Source organism: Myotis myotis, unplaced genomic scaffold (assembly GCF_014108235.1).
Source record: "Myotis myotis isolate mMyoMyo1 unplaced genomic scaffold, mMyoMyo1.p scaffold_m19_p_3, whole genome shotgun sequence".
Taxonomy (NCBI): domain Eukaryota; kingdom Metazoa; phylum Chordata; class Mammalia; order Chiroptera; family Vespertilionidae; genus Myotis; species Myotis myotis.
In genome coordinates, this window is record NW_023416335.1 from 147,704,354 (window position 1) to 147,724,056 (window position 19,703).

The window sequence follows — 19,703 nt, forward strand, 5'->3', positions numbered from 1 at the left end:
ATTTGGGAATACATAATCCCCCAAAGGAGTTTGCTCTCTTCCATTCGCCCATGTTCCCTCCATAGCCATGTGACTGGCCTCAGAGCAGTGATGGCGAACCTTTTGAGCTCGGCGTGTCAGCATTTGAAAAACCCTAACTTAACTCTGGTGCCGTGTCACATATAGAAATTTTTTGATATTTGCAACCATAGTAAAACAAAGACTTATATTTTTGATATTTATTTTATATATTTAAATGCCATTTAACAAAGAAAAATCAACCAAAAAAATGAGTTCGTGTGTCACCACTGACACGCGTGTCATAGGTTCGCCATCACTGCCTTAGAGGCTGCATGGCCTATGGCCTTGTGGATCCCACAATGCAATGGATTGAAGGACTGCAGTTGGGAACACAAACTAAGCTGGCCTGATGCCGGATTGGACTGTGCAGGCATGGGATGGAAACTCTGGGCAACGGCTTTACTCTTAGCCTTGGTAAAGACACAGCTGGATTTCTTCCTTGGCAGCACAAAGGGAAATGGGACTTTGGAACTCAGGGGTTTGATTCCACAGAAAGCTTTCTGCAGTACCTCTTAGAAAGGTACTGTGCAAGTCTTAGAAAATTCTTTTTCTTATGACATTGCAAGAAGCCCACGTCCCCTGCAACAAGTGGGGACAAGGAGAGTTCCCCCACTGGAAACAAAAGTTTGAATGTTTCCTATGTTGACAGAACGATTCTGAAACCAACTCTGGACTCAAAGGGAAAGAATTCAGTTCTCAATTACCAATATCTACTGTGCTTTAGGGGAAGGAGAACCAGGGTTGTAACTCTAAAATCCTTTGAAAACGTCTAGTGCTAGCTATTTAAAATGTAGAATACTTCTTTTAAACAGCTAGCACTGTTGTCTGAATATTACAAAGATGAATTACCTGCAAAGTAATATGCAAAACAAACAAACAAACAAACAAAAACCCCCACAAAAGAACTCTGAAAGGAATCACTGAGAATAGTCCACCTGAATGCTTGAAGAGTGTCTACCAAAAACAATGATTGGGTTCCAGCATAGTGATGTTTACAACATTCATTCAACAGGCACCTTATTCACCAGTGAATAGATTTAGTTAACACGTTAAGGGCACAGCCTGTTTTGTCTTCTGGTTGGAAAGTATAGTGTCAAGTCACTGGTGACTGACTGGGCGCTTAATGTGTAAGGCCATTCGTGAGGATGATAAAGTAGTGATATCAGGGTAACCTATGGCAAAAAGGTAAGCCCCCAACATACTAAATAAACTCCATCAATTTTACAGATAAAATAAAAAAAGGACATCTTGGGTAAAGTACATTTTTGCATATAAAGCTAAATCTGACCTACTGAATCTGCCCACTTTGATTCTGGAAATAGTTAATAGTCTAACATTAAAGCATTCATGCCATTAGGGCAGTTTCCCTTCAGATTATTTTAGAAAAATCCTTTGTTTGCTAGACCTACATCAAGTACTTGCACCCTAGCTACAAGGGAGACTGAAAGCTAGGATCTGACACTTTCATTTATATAAAGCAAGGCTGTCCGCCAAGACTCATTTAATTCTGTCTTTTCAGACACTGTGAGTCTCTAAAGATAAATGTGAACACTATATAACAAAGATACTATGTTTCTGGAAGATGTAGTCTGGCCCGTATGGGTCACACCCTGGCATGACAGGAAGAAACCACACATGGGGTACATGAAGAGGTGGCAAAACAGTCACTACTGGGAATGAGCAGCAGGGGATGTGTCAAGGTCATATCAAATTTAAATCTGAAGACCCAGAAGCCTAGCTCAATGATGAAATGATGAAAGCAGTGATCATTAGTAACATTTCTCATTATAGTAGGGAGTGTGTGTGTGCTTGCTTTCTTAAAATTGATTTTTAGAGAGGGAGAGAGAGAGAGAAATATCGGCTGGCTCCTGCATGCCCCTTACTAGCCCATAATCCGGACACGTGACCTGACTGGGAATCGAACTGACAACCTATTGGTGGCACAGGAAGATGCCCAATCAACTGAGCCACATGGGCCAGGGCAGATTCTTGAGTAATTTAAATAACCTGCTGTTAATGTGTTAGCTTCCACAGTTACAGAAAAAAAGAGATCCCACCACTGTGAAGGGATAACCATTATTGGGAATAAGAAGACTAGATGTTTTTCTATGTTCCGACTGAAGCCAAGTCTTTTCCAAGTCTCCTAATTTGTGATTCCAGAATTTAACACTAATACAAAAATGCTCAATAATGTTTGCTGAATAGGTTTCAGAATAAGATAATGACATTAATCTCAGAGATATCCCCATTCATTGTGGGACATATTTGTTTTCCTGTATTTCAAGCAAATACATACACAGTATAGTTTCTGAGCTATTGGGGCAGAGGTATAAGAAATCAGAGGCTAAATTCAGAAATAAATACAATTAGTGTCTTCTAAATAGAGAAGGAACAAATGACTACAAAAATATTTTATCTCATTTTACCGTTAACCTAACCAGAATTAAATGACAAAGCTTAACATGACTGCCCCCAAATACATTTGAAACCATAATAAAAACGCCATGATTTTAGGTTGTGGGTTCATCATTTGCATGACTATATTACATTCTAAATAAAATTTCAAGACCAGGACATTACTAATGGAAAATTCCCTAGTAAACCCACCAAAAGCTCAGAGGAGAAAAATTAACCAACTTAAAAAAAACCAGTGGAAGCCCAGGTACTTTCCATAATTTTCTTGAATAATTGTAGTATCTAAATCTAAGCAGTTTATGCTAGCTGCTTAATGCCCATACTAGCTTGTGCAACTCATATTTTTTTTTATGAAGTTGTTTTAACTAATTTAACAGTTCTTCTTTTTATACTCTACCCTCTTTAGTTTATTCAAAAAATGCACGTAATATCCAGGAAAATAAAACCACTCAGAAAAATAAAAAACATGCCACACATTAGAAGTCATAAATAATGCTTATATTTGGCTTTCACATACACTATTTCACTTACTTGATTAATTGTTAGGTAAGTACTTTTTTAAAAGTAGCTTTGAAAAATGCCTGTCTGCAATTTAATGAGATATGAAAAAAAACCCAAAAAAAAACAGTATCAAAGAAAAAAAACTCCCACAAGAAAACAGTAGCACATATACATTTGCAGTCTTGGACATTAGTAACACCAAATGAATGGAGAAGGGCAATGATAACTGAAGTTTGGATGTTAATTAGGCTGTTAGAATAAGCAGAGCATATGGAGAAAACACAAAAAGTAGGCAGGCACTTCTTGCAATCCTGTTTCAGAAGAGGATTTTCAGATATTTAACTTCTTTTCTGTCAATACCAAGTGATTCCATTATGGATTTTAAAAGAGAGGTTATGTTAAACCTGTAATATTCCTATTCTAATATTCTATTGTACTCTTACTTCACAATTAAATGTATCATATAATCCTTAGAAACCTTATCAATTGAGAGAAAAAATGGCATGGAATCTTATAAGACTTTAAAAATTTATCAAGAAGAAATTGTGGCTAAAATATGAGCTCTCAATCATTGTACATTAAAAAAAAATACTTTCTATTTTCCAGGCATGAATATACACAAATGAATCTTCACTATTTCCAAACATTTAACTGGTGTATAACTAAGGAATTAAGTGGTTCTCCCATACCCTTAAATACTCATCACCCTAGCAGTACATTCCACCCCACCAGAGTAAAACATAATTCCTTGGTAGAGACTGTTTCTAAGCTAAAAGCAATGTTGCTTTAAAGTAACATTTTTCAGGCCTCCATGTCCTTCCCAAAGACACAAAGTAATGATTTTGGACCTCAGGAATTCTGAAATCCTAAAATCTTTGAAACCTGAAAGTTTCTCAACTAATCTGGTGACAAAGCCTGACCAGATATAAAGTTTATACATAGCAAAACTTCACCTAAGTACTATGAGACTATTTATAGTTTTTATGTATCCTATTTAGTGTGACTATTCATGTGTCACTTTAGAAATATTAAGTGCTTGATTAATCTTACCAAAATTCAAAACAGAGCTTTCCCAAAAATTCTGAATTCCAAAATACCTGGCACCAAGGGGTTATAGGTGAGGGATTATGGATCTATAATCCATTTCATGGATATCTACTACAGGAACACATTCCCTTGAACATACTTTGCAAGATTCACTGTTAGCCTAAAATTTACAGACCCCTTTAATATCATGTAAGATCTCACCTTATTTTTTTTAAATATATTTTGATTTAAAAAAAATATATATTTTATTGATTTTTTACAGAGAGGAAGGTAGAGGGTTAGAGAGTTAGAAACATCAATGAGAGAGAAACATTGATCAGCTGCCTCCTGCACACCCCCTGCTGGGGATGTGCCCGCAACGAAGGTACATGCCCTTGACCAGAATCGAACCTGGGACCCTTGAGTCCGCAGGCTGACGCTTTATCCACTAAGCCAAACCGGTTAGGGCTATTGATTTTTTACAGAGAGGAAGGGAGAGGGATAGAGAGTTAAAAACATTGATGAGAGAGAAACATCGATCAGCTGCCTCTTGCACACCCACTACTGGGATGTGCCCTTGACTGGAATCGAGCCTGGGACCCTTGAGTCCGCAGGCTGACACTCTATCCATTGAGCCAAACTGGTTAGGGCTCTCACCTTCTTTTTAAAGTCTTCTTGGACTGTGAGAACCTAAGAGTTTTTAGTTCTTTCTCTGACTCTATAAGCACTCATTTGGGGACTTATTTTAAACTGCTATTTACTAGTACATTTCACATTAACTTTTCATGTCCTTGCTATGAACCCTTTGTGTCTAAATTTTCAATTTAATCCTACAACGGTAACTGAGAACTAGCTTTCAATAACCTGAAGTTAGATGAAGGAGTCCTCAAGAGACAGATGCTCTAAATGAGGAATTAGTCGGATTATACACTTTTAAAACTGTATAAAGGTAACCTATGATGGGAATTGGTAAAAACAAACCACTGAACACTTTATATATTCTTTCAATTAAAATAATCTTTGAGCACTTACTATGTGCCAGTTACTGGGTAACCATTTGAGATCGTGGTGTAAAAGTGGCAAGGTGTTCCTGTCCCGCTGACACAAATAATTTAGAGAAGAGTGGATAAATTGAGAAACAAAGTATTTTTATTTTTTTATTGATTTCAGAAAGGAAGGGAGAGGGAGAGACAGAGAAACATCAATGGTGAGAGAATTAATTGATCGTCTGCCTCCTGCATGCCTCCACCGGGGATCGTGTCCTGACCTGGAATCAAACAGGGACCTCCTGATTCATATGTCAATGTTCAACCACTGAGCCATACCAGCCAAGCAAATATAATTATTGAGTGTGATAAGAACTATGAGAGTAACAAAAGAGAATGCTCCTTTATATAAGATAATCAGGAAAAACTTTGTAGATATGACATCTGAGCTGAGATCCAATGTTGAGACTGAGGCAGAATTGCAGACAACTGAGGAAAGAAAGATTATGATAGAAAGTAGGTGTAAGCACCAAAACTCAAAAGGTCATAAAGGACCCCAATCAAGATCAGAAAGAAGTCCAGTATTGTACGTCAACTATACTTAATTAAAAATGAAAGTGCAGTATATCTAGAGCTTGGTGAAAGGAGGTAGACTAATGAAATAATAAGCAAGAATTGAATCTGGTTTTTATTTTAAGTCACTGGGAGGAAACTGGGACTGGAGGGCATTACATGATCTGATTTACATTTTTAAAAGAGGACTGTCTTTTGGATGGAGACTGAGGTAAAAGGAGGACAAGAATGGAATAAACAAGTAAGGAAGCTCCTATAGGAGTCCAGACAGCAGAGGACTGCCGGCTTTATCAAGGGCAACATCACAGTAATACAGGATTTAGAGCTCCGAAAGGCCTTAACACCCATTCATTTAAACTTTTTCTACATAAAGAGAGGAGTTAACTTGTTCAAGGTTTCACGGCCAGTGCCAGAGAGAGAATGGAAGTTTAGGGCACCCAGGTCAAAGTTATTACCACTAACCATGCTATACTGAAGACAACAGGGTGGAATCAAAGGTCTAGCAACTAATCAAAATTAGCACATCATTTTTCAGATTTACCTCTTATGCTCAAAAAAATTAGCTAAAACTTATGAGTAAAATGAAATGTGTACACTTTGAGCAGAGGAAAGTGCATAAGGACCTGTTGGGAAGTAAAAAAAGCAAAAGTACTTTCAACTCACTCTGCTTAGTAATGAAACTTTAACACCATAATCTCTAAGATAGATAATACCAAGTTATCCCCTACATAGGACCCTCTGGAGGAAAAGATCACAAAAGCATCACAAGTGCTTTTCTCTCCCCCCCACCCCACCAGCTTGTTCTTTTTACTTAAAAAAAAAAAAAAAAATCTTATTGTTGAAAGTATTACATAGGTATTCCTTTCCACCCATAAACCTTTTCTAGCTACACCCCCAACACTTTTCAAAGTGTTTATCATTCCTGTTCAAACCAGAACTCTAAACAGCTATAGCCCTGTTCATTTACAATGAGACCCTCCTACTCACTATCTTCACTCTTTTCTGCTCTACTTACTACCCCTTCCACCTCTTCATGATTTATTATTCACCATCATCACTTTCATGTAAACAATAGAAAAATGTTATAAATGCTCTTCTATCTTTAAAAGCTTACAAACTCTGTCTTCTCTTTATTTAAGGTTATGCAGTAAGGTGACTGGGCTCGTGGAAGACAAAAACAACAACACACCCTTAAGTATAAAAAAATCTGAGACAAAATTTGATAAAAACATATTTTTTAAACTAGCAACTAAAGCTGCATATGCAGTAGGCAGGGGTAATCTTGTGACTAATATGGATGTCCTGGACATAAAATATTATTTCGGTATGTTCCCTAATTCAGAACGGACAGAACAGCTGACCAGTTAATTATTTAATACGAGAGGCCTGATGCACAAAATTCCTGCAAGAATAGGTCTTCTTTCCCTCGGCTGCCAGCACCGGCTTCCCTCTGGCACCTGGGACCTGGGCTTCCCTCACAGTCCTGGCTTCATCTGGAAGGTCGTCTGGAAGGACATCTAGTCTAATTAGCATATTATACTTTTATTATTATACATAGGGAGAACTAAAGCTCCTTATTAAATTCCCTCCCTTCCTGTGGGATTAAGCTCCAGTAGGCAGGAGTACTATGATGTTTACTGCCTGAACAGACTCTTAAATTAGCAGTTTTACACTTATTCCTCTCTATACCATTCTACACCCCCTTCTCTTTCTCTGAAGTAAACTGTAATCAAATAGTGATGCTCAGATTCAATACCCTCGTTCTTCACAGAACACACCAATTTTATTATCTTCAGGGAAATAAATGGTGCTAAATTTCCAAGAAATTGAGTATAGTATAAACTGTAATTTACCTTTCTTCTTTCATAATCTGCAACTTATTACTTAAAACAAATGCAGGTTAGCCTAAAAATCCTTTAAAATTTGGAACTGTCCTATAACATGAGGTTTATATAAAAACAATGGTTTAACAAAAGTTACTACAACTCTTAAATAAACATGAAAAAGAAAAAGCTTTCTCCCAGAAGGTAAGAACATTATCCATTATCATTCGTTTTGGAAAAGGACCTACTGAAAGTAGACAACACACCAAATTCTCAGGTCAAATAGGGACATTATTAAACTTCAATAGGAAAAAGTCCATAGCTTCACTATAAAAAAGCTGCCACATATCCTAAAATTGTGCAAGTCAACTATTATCTTAAAAATCTGCTTTTTTGCCCTGACCTGGTGGCTTAGTTGGTTGGAGCATCATCCCATACTTTTGAAAGGTTCCATTCCTGATCGGGGCATATACCTGGGTTTCGGGATTGATCCTGTTCAGGATCTGGGCACATTAGGGACACGACCAGTCATCGATATTTCTTTCTTCCTCTCTCCCTTCCCCTCTCTCTAAAATCAATAAACATATCATTGGGTGAGGATAAAACAAAAAAACTGCTCTTTTAAGATTATGCCAATGGACACACATACAATCTATCTATGAGTAACCAGATGTACAAAACAAGAATTAAAACAAAAAAATAGGCTTAAAAATATCAATTACCTAATCTATTACTGTGATTAAAAGTGGAATGGACACTCAAAAGACTGCAAAAGAACTGAACTTAAAATGTTTCTATATTAGTAAGAGATTTCAAGATAAAAGCACATGGAGCAACTAAGATGGCGGCATAGGTAAACACCGGGAAATTATCGCCTCATACAACAATTGAAAATTACCCCAAAGGACTGAGCAAACATCATCCAGAACAACAGGAAGGCTGGCTGAGTGTAAATTCCACAACTAGAAGGAAAGAAAAGCACGCTGAGAGCCAGAGGCGCTGCGGAGGTGAAGTGCAGAGGTACGGAGGCGCGTGCGCGCGAGGAAAGAGGGTGGCGCCTGAGGACGCGGCTGTCTTTTTGAATCACAAACTCCCGACGGCTCTGAACTCCGGTTCCGGGAAGTCTCTGGGGACCCAGGTCTCACACGGGGAGAAGCTGGTCTGTCCGGCAGCGAGCGAACTTGAGGGCGGCTTTCCCTCAGAGGTGCTTGCAGCCGTTACCGGAACACTGAGACGCGCGACCCCGGGTGGAGAATCGGCCATGGCCGCTTTCTCCGCCCTCTGACTCCCTGAGACCCCGCCCCACCCAGGCTGCCGCAGAGGCTTTTGCATGTGAATGTACCTAACTGCAGCCGAACCAGGCAGACCTGGAACTTCCAAGAGAAGGCCCAAGGCCCCGCAGCGGCTTGCATTGCTTCACAGCTGAGCCTCTTCGTGGCTCCTGCTGTGTGGCCTCAGGCAGAGGCTGAATTAGCACCTCCTTAGGTCCAGGAGCCACTGTACCCAGTGGTCAGAGGGGGACCATCCAGACTGCAACTCCTCAGATCCATAAGGGACGCACTCAGGGAGCAGACTCAGTGAGCACCAAAGCCCCACTGAAGCAAGTCTTGCCCCAGAAGGGTGTCTTCAGCACAGAAGTTCTCCCACTTTAGACACAGCTGATTCTCACAGCCAATTGGCCTGGAGGTCAATTCCTCCCAGTGATTCTACAACAACCAAGGCACCAAGAGTGCACCAAGAGTGTCCACCCCAGGTAACTGGGGAGGCTGAGCTACTGGGCCCTACAGGACACCTGGCGCACAGGGCCACTCTATCAACACAGGGAAGCTGCCAAAATGCGGAGACAAAGAAACAGGTCACAAATGGCAGAAATGGAGGAAAGCAAACGATTGGATATAGAGTTTAAGGCCACGGTTATAAGGTTTTTCAAGAATTTTATGGAAACCGCCAATAAATTTAATGAATCCCTCAATAAGTATAGGGAGACCATGGAGGACATGAAAAAGGACCAACTAGAAATTAAGCATACACTGACTGAAATAAAGAATAATTTACAGAGATCCAGCAGCAGAAAAGAGGATCCCAAGAATCAAGTCAAAGATTTGAAATACAAAGAAACAAAAAATACCCAACCGAAAAAGAAAAAAGAAAAGAGATTCCAAAAATATGAAGATAGTGTAAGGAACCTCTGGGACAACTTCAAGCGTACCAACATCAGAATTATAGGGGTACCAGAAGGAGAGAGAGGGCAAGATATTGAAAACCTTTTTGAAGAAATAATGACAGAAAACTTCCCCTACCTGGTGAAAGAAATGGACTTACAAGTCCAGGAAGCGCAGAGAACCCCAAACAAAAGGAATCCAAAGAGGACCACACCAAGACACATCATAATTAAAATGCCAAGAGCAAAAGATAAAGAGAGAATCTTAAAAGCAGCAAGAGAAAGACAGTCAGTTACCTACAAGGGAGTACCCATACGACTGTCAGCTGATTTCTCAACAGAAACCATGCAGGCCAGAAGAGACTGGCAAGAAATATTCAAAGTGATGAATAGCAAGAACCTGCAACCAAGATTACTTTATCCAGCAAAGCTATCATTCAGAATAGAAGGTCAGATAAAGAGCTTCACGGATAAGAAAAAGCTAAAGGAGTTCATCACCACCAAACCAGCATTATATGAAATGCTGAAAGGTATTCTTTAAGAAGAGGAAGAAGAAAAAGGAACTCTTACCATTTGCCACAGCATGGATGGAACTTGAGAGCGGATAAATACCACATGATCTCACTCATTTGTGGAATATAATGAACAACATAAGCTGATGAACAAGGACTGATCCAGAGACGGAGAGGCATTGATTGGACTGTCGGGACTTGGAGGGAAGGTAGGGGAGGGTGGGGGTAAGGGGGAAAGATCAATCAAAGGACTTATATGCAAGCATATAGGCCTAACCAATGGACATGGACAACGGGGGGGTGAGGGCATGAGCGGGGGTGGGGGGGGGGTGGGGGGTAGAGGGTAACGTGGGGACAAGGACACATATGTAATATCTTAATCAATAAAAAATATATTAAAAAAAAAAAAAAAGATAAAAGCACATGAAAATACTGCCTCACATTTATCCATGGTTCCTATTCTTCTCTACCCCTCAAAAATAAATAAATAAATTAATTAATTAAAAAAAAAATGATGTTAAACATTCAGCACAGCATGGGAAAATGAGTAATAAAAAAAGAAAAAAGTGAATAACCAGACAGATAGTGGGAATCTTTTATTAGCCTTTTCAGATAATTGTGGATATTTTCCTTTACTACTACACCAAAACTCGACAACTGGTTGCAATATATTGAAATGAGAAACCATATCAATAAATTTGATGTTCTCTTTAGCATTAACATCCACTGGTCTAGGTAGAACTGTGGAAAAATTTCTTATCGATGCATGATTTTGTAATATCATGCTTAGTCACTTGGAAAATATTGGTTCACAGAGTTACACAGATCTTCAAATATTGACACACTTCATTACATTTTGTTAAAAACAAAAACATACTCATTAACATCACCAACATCATCAAAAGAATCTTTTTAAATAATGAGAAGCTGTCAAGAGCACAGTGGCTGATACAAGTTTTCAAAAATTCTAATTTTATCACTGGCCATAAATACTGTCAATCTTTTCCTCAAAGCAACAGACTCACTTTATTTTTGAGAAAAATGTCAGCCTAATACCCAAATCCAAATAACTATAGTTTGTCAGGGATTCTTTCAAGTAAAAATGGTGTTCGTTAGAAAAATGACCAGTCCAACTTGCAATTCAAATAATCACACAAATGCTTTTCCCAGAGACAACCATGACAGCAAAAAGTGTTTTAAGCATACTTCCCATTTTGTCACAGTACATTAAAATGATGTATACAAGAGTTGAGATTTAATTTTAAAAATGTTTACTTCTTCCCCCTGGCTGGTTAGTGTTGGCCTGAGCACCAAAGGGTCTGGGGTTTGATTCCTGGTTAAGGGCGCATACCTGGGTTGCAGGTTCAATCCCTGGCACATGGGGGAGGAAAGCAATTGATGTCTGTCTCTCACATCAATGTTTCTCTTGCTCACTTGCTCTCCTCCTCTCTCTTTTACTCTGTCTGAAAAGCAGTGGAAAAAATATCCTCAAGTGAAGATTAACAACAACAACAACAACAATAAAAAACTGAATAATTTTTATTTTTAAAAAAATATTTTTATTGACTTCAGACAGGAAGGGAGAGGGAGAGAGAGAGAAACATCAATGATGAGAGAGAATTATTGATGGCTGCTTCCTGCCTGCCTCCTACTGGGGATTGAGCCCGAAACTCCAGGCATGTCCACAGGCCGACGCTCTATTCACTGACCCAAATCAGCTAGGGCTGTTTCTGCTTTTTAAATTGTGAGTGCATGGTAGTGAAGAATATAATGATTACTAACAGTGTGGTGCTCTGACCTGATTCATTCTAAGGTGCCAGAAGTTTTACCCACCATTGCTTTTGCACCATTGCTACAAATGTCAACACATGGAAAAGGCAAAGAACATCTCAGTATTATTATTATTTAAATATATTTTTATTGATTTCAGAGAGAAAGGGTGAGGGTGGAAAGATAAAAATATCAACGATGATTGATTGGCTGCCTCCTGCACACCCCACACTGGGGATCAAGCCCATAACCCGGGCATGTGCCCCTGGCCAGAATTGAACCATGACCTCCTGGTTCATAGGGTGATGCTCAACCACTGAGCCATAACCAATTCATCTCAGTACTATTGTAAAAATAGTTTTGTGCTTGCAGACTTCCTGAAAATGTCTAGGCAATCTCTAGGATTCCTTTGACCTTTGAAAATCATTGAGCTAGGCCGGAACCGGTTTGGCTCAGTGGATGGAGCGTCAGCCTGCGGACTGAGGGGTCCCGGGTTCGGTTCCGGTCGAGGGCATGTGCCTGGGTTGCGGGCACATCCCCGGTGGGAGATGTGCAGGAGGCAGCTGATCGATGTTTCTCTCTCATCGATGTTTCTGGCTCTCTATCTCTCTCCCTTCCTCTCTGTGGGGAGTCAATAAAATATATTTAAAAAAAAAAAAAAGAAAATCATTGAGCTAGATAATTCATTTGTTAAGCTTTTCACAATCACAATTATTTTTTCATTCATATCTTAATGGGAATCTTAAAATCAAATAATCAAGTAAACTTCAACTGGTACTAGCAATGCTACAGGGGAATAAAAGCTTTATAATAAGAAGTAATGCTGCCCTGACAGGTTTGGCTCAGTGGATAGAGTGTCGGCCTGTGGACTCAAGGGTCCCAGGTTCGATTCTGGTCAAGGGCATGTACCTTGGTTGCGGGCACATCCCCAGTAGGGAGTGTGCAGGAGGCAGCTGATCGATGTTTCTCTCTCATCGATGTTTCTGACTCTCTATCCCTCTCTTTCTCCCTTCCTCTCTGTAAAAAAATCAATAAAATATATTAAAAAAAAGTAATGCTACATTAATATATTCTTATAGACATTTATGAATAATACTCCATTTAATCTTCAACAACTCTAGTATATGTCATCGTTCCCACTGAGGAAGCAAGGAGGTAGGAAAGATTCAGAAAGGGAAGTACAAATTGGCCTAAAAATTGATTGTACTGGTAGGATTACAAGTGATATTAATTTTCTTCTTTATACTTTTTCATATTCTAAACACTTCAATAAGAAAACTAGAAAGACAAACGTATTTGGAAACTCAACCAGTCCTACCAATACAAATTCAGTGCAATATCCCAGTTTAACAATTTCAAGAGCAGAAGAAAATAATACACACATTTATATATTCCATCCCTATCCTTCCTTACTGTCTGTACAGTACAGAATTCAAGATTCTTGAGAGATTCCTGAGTTTTGCTACTGTTGCTAAGGTGCTTAATATCACTAATAAATTATAATCTTAGAAGCAGCAGCTATAATCTTAGAAGCAGTAACTATGTAGTAACAGTAATATTCTCACTGCAATCTTAAAACACAGGTAACAGTTGGATGCAATATACATACGATTTTGACACCTAAAGTCTATTCATTAAATGAAAAGAATTTATATTAATAGTCTTTATTAATCATCTCAGTCCCGTTAACTAAAACTTTTACAAAGTCACACAAGTTTTTTTTCTTTTAGGATAAAGTTACCTTTAAAAATATTCTAATGAGGATAAATTTTAGAAGCTACAGATAATTAGAATTTTATTTTACATAACATTTTCCATTTCCTCTCCAAAAGCTTTGGCCAAAAACTGCTATTAAATGAACAAAACAGATTTTCTTTGATCTTTTTTCCCTTCCCACAAGACTAAGAAGAAAGCAACAGATACAGCTAATCCACCAATGGATTATCAATGGGTCAATCAGCTCACTGGTAAAACTGATGATTCTAAGACAGCAATTTAGTGATCAAAATAACTTATAACTGCTTTTAATAGATGCTCTCTTCCTTTATCATTTTTATTCAATTTACTTGTACAATATTAAAAACCCATTTAATCCCCCAACACTGGAAAAGATTACCTAACAAGTTATTTCATGAGATCAGAATCCAGTTTAAATTTAAAAGGCCTCACTGATAGAGTGTGTATCGTAGTAACAGGACTACAAAATTATAAAGTAGCATAACTACAAAGGTAGTAACCGTAAGGAACCAGCTCAATGTAAAATTCAAAATAAAAATGTCAGAAAATTACTCTATATGGTCAGAGGGACTAAAATTCTTAATTTAAAAATGAATATATTCCTAGTACTCATGCACCTCATATAAATCAAACAATTTAAAGCATGGTAATACTCTAGAGCAGTGGTCGGCAAACTGTGGCTCACGGTCCACATGCAGCTCTTTGGCCCCTTGAGTGTGGCTCTTCCACAAAATATCACGTGCGGGCGCGCATGTACAGTGCGATTGAAACTTCATGGCCCATGCGAAGAAGTCGGTATTTTGTGGAAGAGCCACACTCGAGGGGCCAAAGAGCTGCAAGTGGACCGTGAGCCGCAGTTTGCCGACCACTGCTCTAGAATATTGTTCTGTACAACAAAAACCATATGAAAATTCTGCAATTCATGTTGTATGTATTTTACTTTTGATAAATAATTTAAATATTTAAAAATCTGGTACATTCATTCCCCTAAATTTTCACTTCTTTCTTTTATAAGTTTTTAGACTCCTTGGAAATAGAGTTTAAAATTTTTTGCCTCTACTGATGCAAAGCAAAAGTTCTTTCTAAACTGCTACTGAAAATAATAATCAGTTGCTGTGTACCCTTAATTTGACTAACATCAGGAATAAACAACCAGTGTTAGGATGTATTCTTTTTGTTAGAGGTACATTTTATTATTTTTAAAATATATTTTATTGATTTTTTACAGAGAGGAAGGGAGAGGAATAGAGTTAGAAACATTGATGAGAGAGAAACATCGATCAGCTGTCTCCTGCACACTCCCTACTGGGGATGTGCCCGCAACCAAGGTACATGCCCTTGACTGGAATCGAACCTGGGACCCTTGAGTCCGCAGGCCGACGCTCTATCCACTGAGCCAAACCGGTTAGGGCTAGAGGTACATTTTAAAAAGTGACTTCAGCCGAAACCGGTTTGGCTCAGTGGATAGAGCGTCGGCCTGCGGACTGAGAGGTCCCAGGTTCGATTCTGGTCAGGGGCATGTACCTGGGTTGCGGGCACATCCCCAGTGGGAGATGTGCAGGAGGCAGCTGATCGATGTTTCTCTCTCATCGATGTTTCTAACTCTCTATCTCTCTCCCTTCCTCTCTGTAAAAAATCAATAAAATATATTTAGAAAAAAAAAATAAAAAGTGACTTCAAATTTTTTAAAGGCAGCACAGGAGTTCCTCATAACCTTTCTTCTTTATAATAGAAATCTATGACTAAAGGGATTGGTTTTATAAACCAGCGCTCAACTAGGTTCAATGAAATATGTGACAGATTATACAGGATAGGGGCAAAAGGAGGTTTACAGTTGTTTGTATGGAAAATATAATCTATCTATCTATCTATATATGGCTAATATGCAAAGTGTCCCCTTGGGAGTTCAATCGGGAGTTCGATAGCTCGCTATGATGTGTCCTGACCACCAGGGGGAGGTGCGGAATGAAGGAAGGCCCTGGTCGGCAGCTGGAAGGCCCCGTTTGGCCCTGTTCGCTGGCCAGGCCTAGGGCCTCTAGTAATAACTGATACAAGAATAAACATGGTGCTTTGAATATTCACAACTGTAAACCTATTTTTGCCCCACTCTGTGTGTGTGTGTGTGTGTGTATGTGTGTGTGTATGTGTATGTGTGTGTGTGTATATATATATATATATATATATATATATATATATATATATATATATAAAGTCAGCCTTTACTGCAAATGTATAAATTCATCCTGTGTAGCTATTGTTTCCATTTTGTTCAAGAGATGCCAGAGAACTAATAAGACTTAAGTCCTCAAAAGGTAATTAATCCCCTTTCAATACATGTGCAAAATATCTAAGACAGGAAAAACATTAGGCTTTCAGCACAAGGGTAAGCCATGATAAGTACTCCTGTTTATTGGAAGACTTGTCCAAAGTTATAATGAATGATTACATTAGCCAAAATGTCTCTTTCTTAACTTCTAAAAGAAATTCAATTTGAAAAGGTAAAAAGTAAAACTTGAGCCTAATCTCTAAGACCTAGCACAGAGTCCTCAAAAATGATAATAGGGGGAAAAAATCAAGGTATTATTTAGTCACAACCTTATACAGCCTTACGAAGTTTAAGAAAGGTCAATCTTTATAAGTTTTTCTAGACTGAACACATGACATCATTGTCATAATGGAAAAAAACAGCTTTTGAATATTTAGTTCATAAATACTGAACTATTCCTGGTGCCAGTTAAATCTAGACATTACAGATCAATATCCACCCTCTTATCAATACACACTCACGAAAACATTATTTTAAGTCCTAAGGAAAACTTGAGTGCATATCAGTAAGATCTTGATATTTGATAATAAATTTGTCTATTTAAACTACACTTTGAGGGGTGGGGGTGGGGAGGATGACACCTTTGTAAAATCAGCCAAATTCTCTTTGTATCAGATCCAGTTTCACTGATTAATTTTACTCCCTTTACAGATATTTATCAAGCACCTACAACTAAACGACAAAGAAAACTGAACATGAACAGTTTCTCATCCAAATCTTAAGACTTTATATTTAAAACATGTATAATTAGCATGTTATCAATCTATGCACAGGCCTACCAACCTGGAATTAAACTGTAAGATACATTTAATAAGATTCTTATGTACATGGATCAAGGTTTTTTTTATGATCACTTCTTTATTACACTTGGTTAGGCCCTTCTTACAAGACAGCTCCTTACTATAGGGGCTCACCTTCCCTTTATGTAACCAAGAGACAATACCGAAATTCTATAGTAAACACTTGTTTTCCAAAGCCATTGTGGAAATGTTTCTTTTTGAAGGAATACAAGGCTCTCTTTCAAATATCCTCTCTTGAAATGTTCACTGCAACTAATCCCTAAATCTAAATGCTAAACAGTTGTGCACAGCAAGGTTATAGGAACTAAGAATACAGTGGAGAATGAAAGGCATTAAGTCCCTACCCTCATGGTGCTTACATTTAACAAACTGGTATTCTCTATGGGCAAGGTATCATGCCAGTACTTTGGGACATACAAGGAACACATCCTGTCCTTGGAGTTTACAATTTAGTGGAATAAGTAACAAAAATACATATAAAGATAACAGAAGATAGGAAGTGATATGTGTCATAGACCGGAAAAGAGATGACTTTTTTAGGTGGGGGTGGGGGAGGCAAAAAACAAGAAGAGCTTTCCTTTTCATGTCCCATTTAAAAATATTACGCCAATTTATTATTAGGCTTTTTGGTTGTATCCTGGTACATGACATGTTACATGTATTTCCAAGATTTACTTTGGGGATTCCTCAGATAGGGCAGCCTCACAATTTATTGTGAATGCCAAACGAGAAATGGCAGGAGAAAACACTGTGTAGCGCAGAGATTTAAAGCGCGGATGGGTTCAAATAAAACTATCATTCAGGGCTCTGTGTCCTTAAACTTATTCAATTTCCTGAGTAACAATGTCCTCTCTTAATACGTGGGAATCAAATCACGCAAGTGGTGCTTCCACACTATTTGACTGAGGCACCCACCTTTTCTTGGGTGTGATGGGAATGCTATTCTCTGTAAAATGTAAAAATGTCCCATTTCTTCCTCTAGGTTCCCTATTGGGGATAGACTTCTGTCCTAAAAGTCAGCAGGACCACTAACTAGTTATCTTTCCTAGGCCTCAGTTTCCTCCTCCATAAAAATGACAGGGTGGGACTGGATGATCTCAATAGTTTTTTCCGGGCCTTAAAAAAAAAGTCCCATGACTCTATTATGACTCAAATACTATTCAAAGAGTCAGCTTTTGGGAGCGATATGAACTTGAAGTTAAATGAACGGCTTCCCTTTTTGTAAGTTACTTCTCACTAAGGTAAGGTTCTGTTGAGCAAGTCCAAACAGCATTTTAATTACCAAAAAAAAGGGGGGGAGGTTAAAAATAAATTTACAAGAAGCTTTAAGTTACAACACTCCATAGATGTTACATACCACGAGCAAAACTAAAATCCGGTTGGACTCAATGAATTCCAAAATACTAAAATCAACCTTCAGTGTCAACTTTCTACCCCGTTAAAAAAATGTGATTTCCCGTTACTGTAAAACAGAACTGCTTAGGCTCGGAAGAAACAAGGCAAACATGTTTTTTTCCCCAAACTAAGAGAGAGAATGGGAAAGCAAACCATCTGCATAAACTAGCAAGGACGACTTCTCCGAAAGCCATCAGTTTGTGTGTGTGTGTGTGTGTCCCATAGGAAAAATTCGGGAGGCCCGGTTCACTGCGGGGTAGTTTTAAATAAAATCCAAGGCGCTGACAGCCAGTTTTCGGATGAGACACATCGCGATGGCGAAAAAGAGGACAAACTTCCTGGATTTCCTCTCTCCCCGTTGCTGACGAAGGGAAAGGCCCCTTTAACAGCTTCTCCCTGCGCGGTGGCGGCTGCCAGACTAGGTGGGGCTCCCTCCGCGGCCGCCCTCCTGCCACTTCCCGCAACAAACGGCGCGGACCAGCCCCGTTCCAGGCAAACTTTTTCCCTGTCAGGCTCGAGCCCGCGGGGCGCCGGGGAGTGGTTTCCCCCGAACGGCCCTCGTCCGGGCTCCCGGCTGGGGGAAGCCGAGTCTCCGCAAAAGACAACTTTCTGGTTTCCGTTCTAACTTCCACCCACACCCGGGAGGCACCGAGGCGGCCAGCGAGGGGGGCTGGGGGCGGGCACGAGTCCTCCGGGAGCCGGCGGGGGAGCCCGGCCAGGGGAGAGGCTGCGGCGGCCGCGGGCAGGAGGGATCGGGCGCGGTAGGGGGGGGGGTCCTCGGGCTCTCCCTTCCTCCGCCATATTTCAGACATTTGACCCCTTCCGCAAAGCGCGCTGCTCCCCCGCGGCGGCGGCAGCGACTCGCCCCCGCCGGCCCGAGGCAGAGCGCTGGCCCGCCGGGCGCCGGGCCCCCCGCACACCTGCCGCGCTCCGGGAGGCAGCGGTCGCCGCCCGGGCCCCTGACCGCTGCGCGCGCCCCGCCCGGCCCGCGCCGCACCCCACTCGCTCCCCTCAGCCGGCGCCTGGGCCCCCGCCCCGCAGGGCTGCCGCGCCGCCGCTCCCCTCGGCGGCCACGCACGCACTCTGCGAACCTCTCACGCTGTCAGCGGGTCCCCGTAGCCAGCGTCGCCCCACGCGTTGCGCTCCCTCCGGGTCGCTGCTCCCGGCGCCACGGCGGTCCTGCGCTGCCGCCGCTCCGGCTGCTTTACACGCCTGACTCTGGGCGAGGTTTGGCGGTGTCGCCTTGACGTCAGGCGTTCAGTCTCGCTCTCGCTTCCGTCCGCGGGCGGGGCGCGCGGGTACGCGGCCCGGGAAGGGGCGGGGCCGAGGGGCGGGGCGAGGGGAGCCGAGGGGCGGGGCTTCCGCGCCACCACAGCGCCGGCCGGACACGCTCGGCGCCCCTCGCGGCGTTTCCTCCCGCCCCCCACCGCTCGGGCGCGGGGGGTATTCGCCTGCGGGCTTCCGGGCCCCGCGGAGCGCTGAGAAGCGAAGGGCTCAGGAGCCCTCCAGAACTCGGAAGGTGTCTTGGATGCAAACTGTAGTTCAGTCACCTACGTCACCCAACAGTGGGCGCCCGCGCGTCCCTTTGTGCTGGGGAGAGGGGCTGGAGAGGTAACTG

The 19,703-nt window shown here is 40.8% G+C and overlaps 1 protein-coding gene across 4 annotated transcripts in view; it reads right to left on the reverse strand.

Annotated features, from left to right (window-relative positions):
* Positions 1-19,336, reverse strand: part of RAP1B (RAP1B, member of RAS oncogene family) — a 53,497-nt gene extending 34,161 nt beyond the window's left edge. Inside the window, exon 1 of one of the 4 annotated variants that reach the window (XM_036301380.1) lies at positions 19,177-19,336. The gene's annotated coding sequence lies outside the window, so the exon portion shown is untranslated. The remainder of the gene's footprint in view (positions 1-19,176) is intronic. The other 3 variants (XM_036301379.1, XM_036301377.1, XM_036301378.1) reach the window with 3 other exon arrangements.
* Between the last annotated feature and the right edge of the window lie 367 nt (positions 19,337-19,703).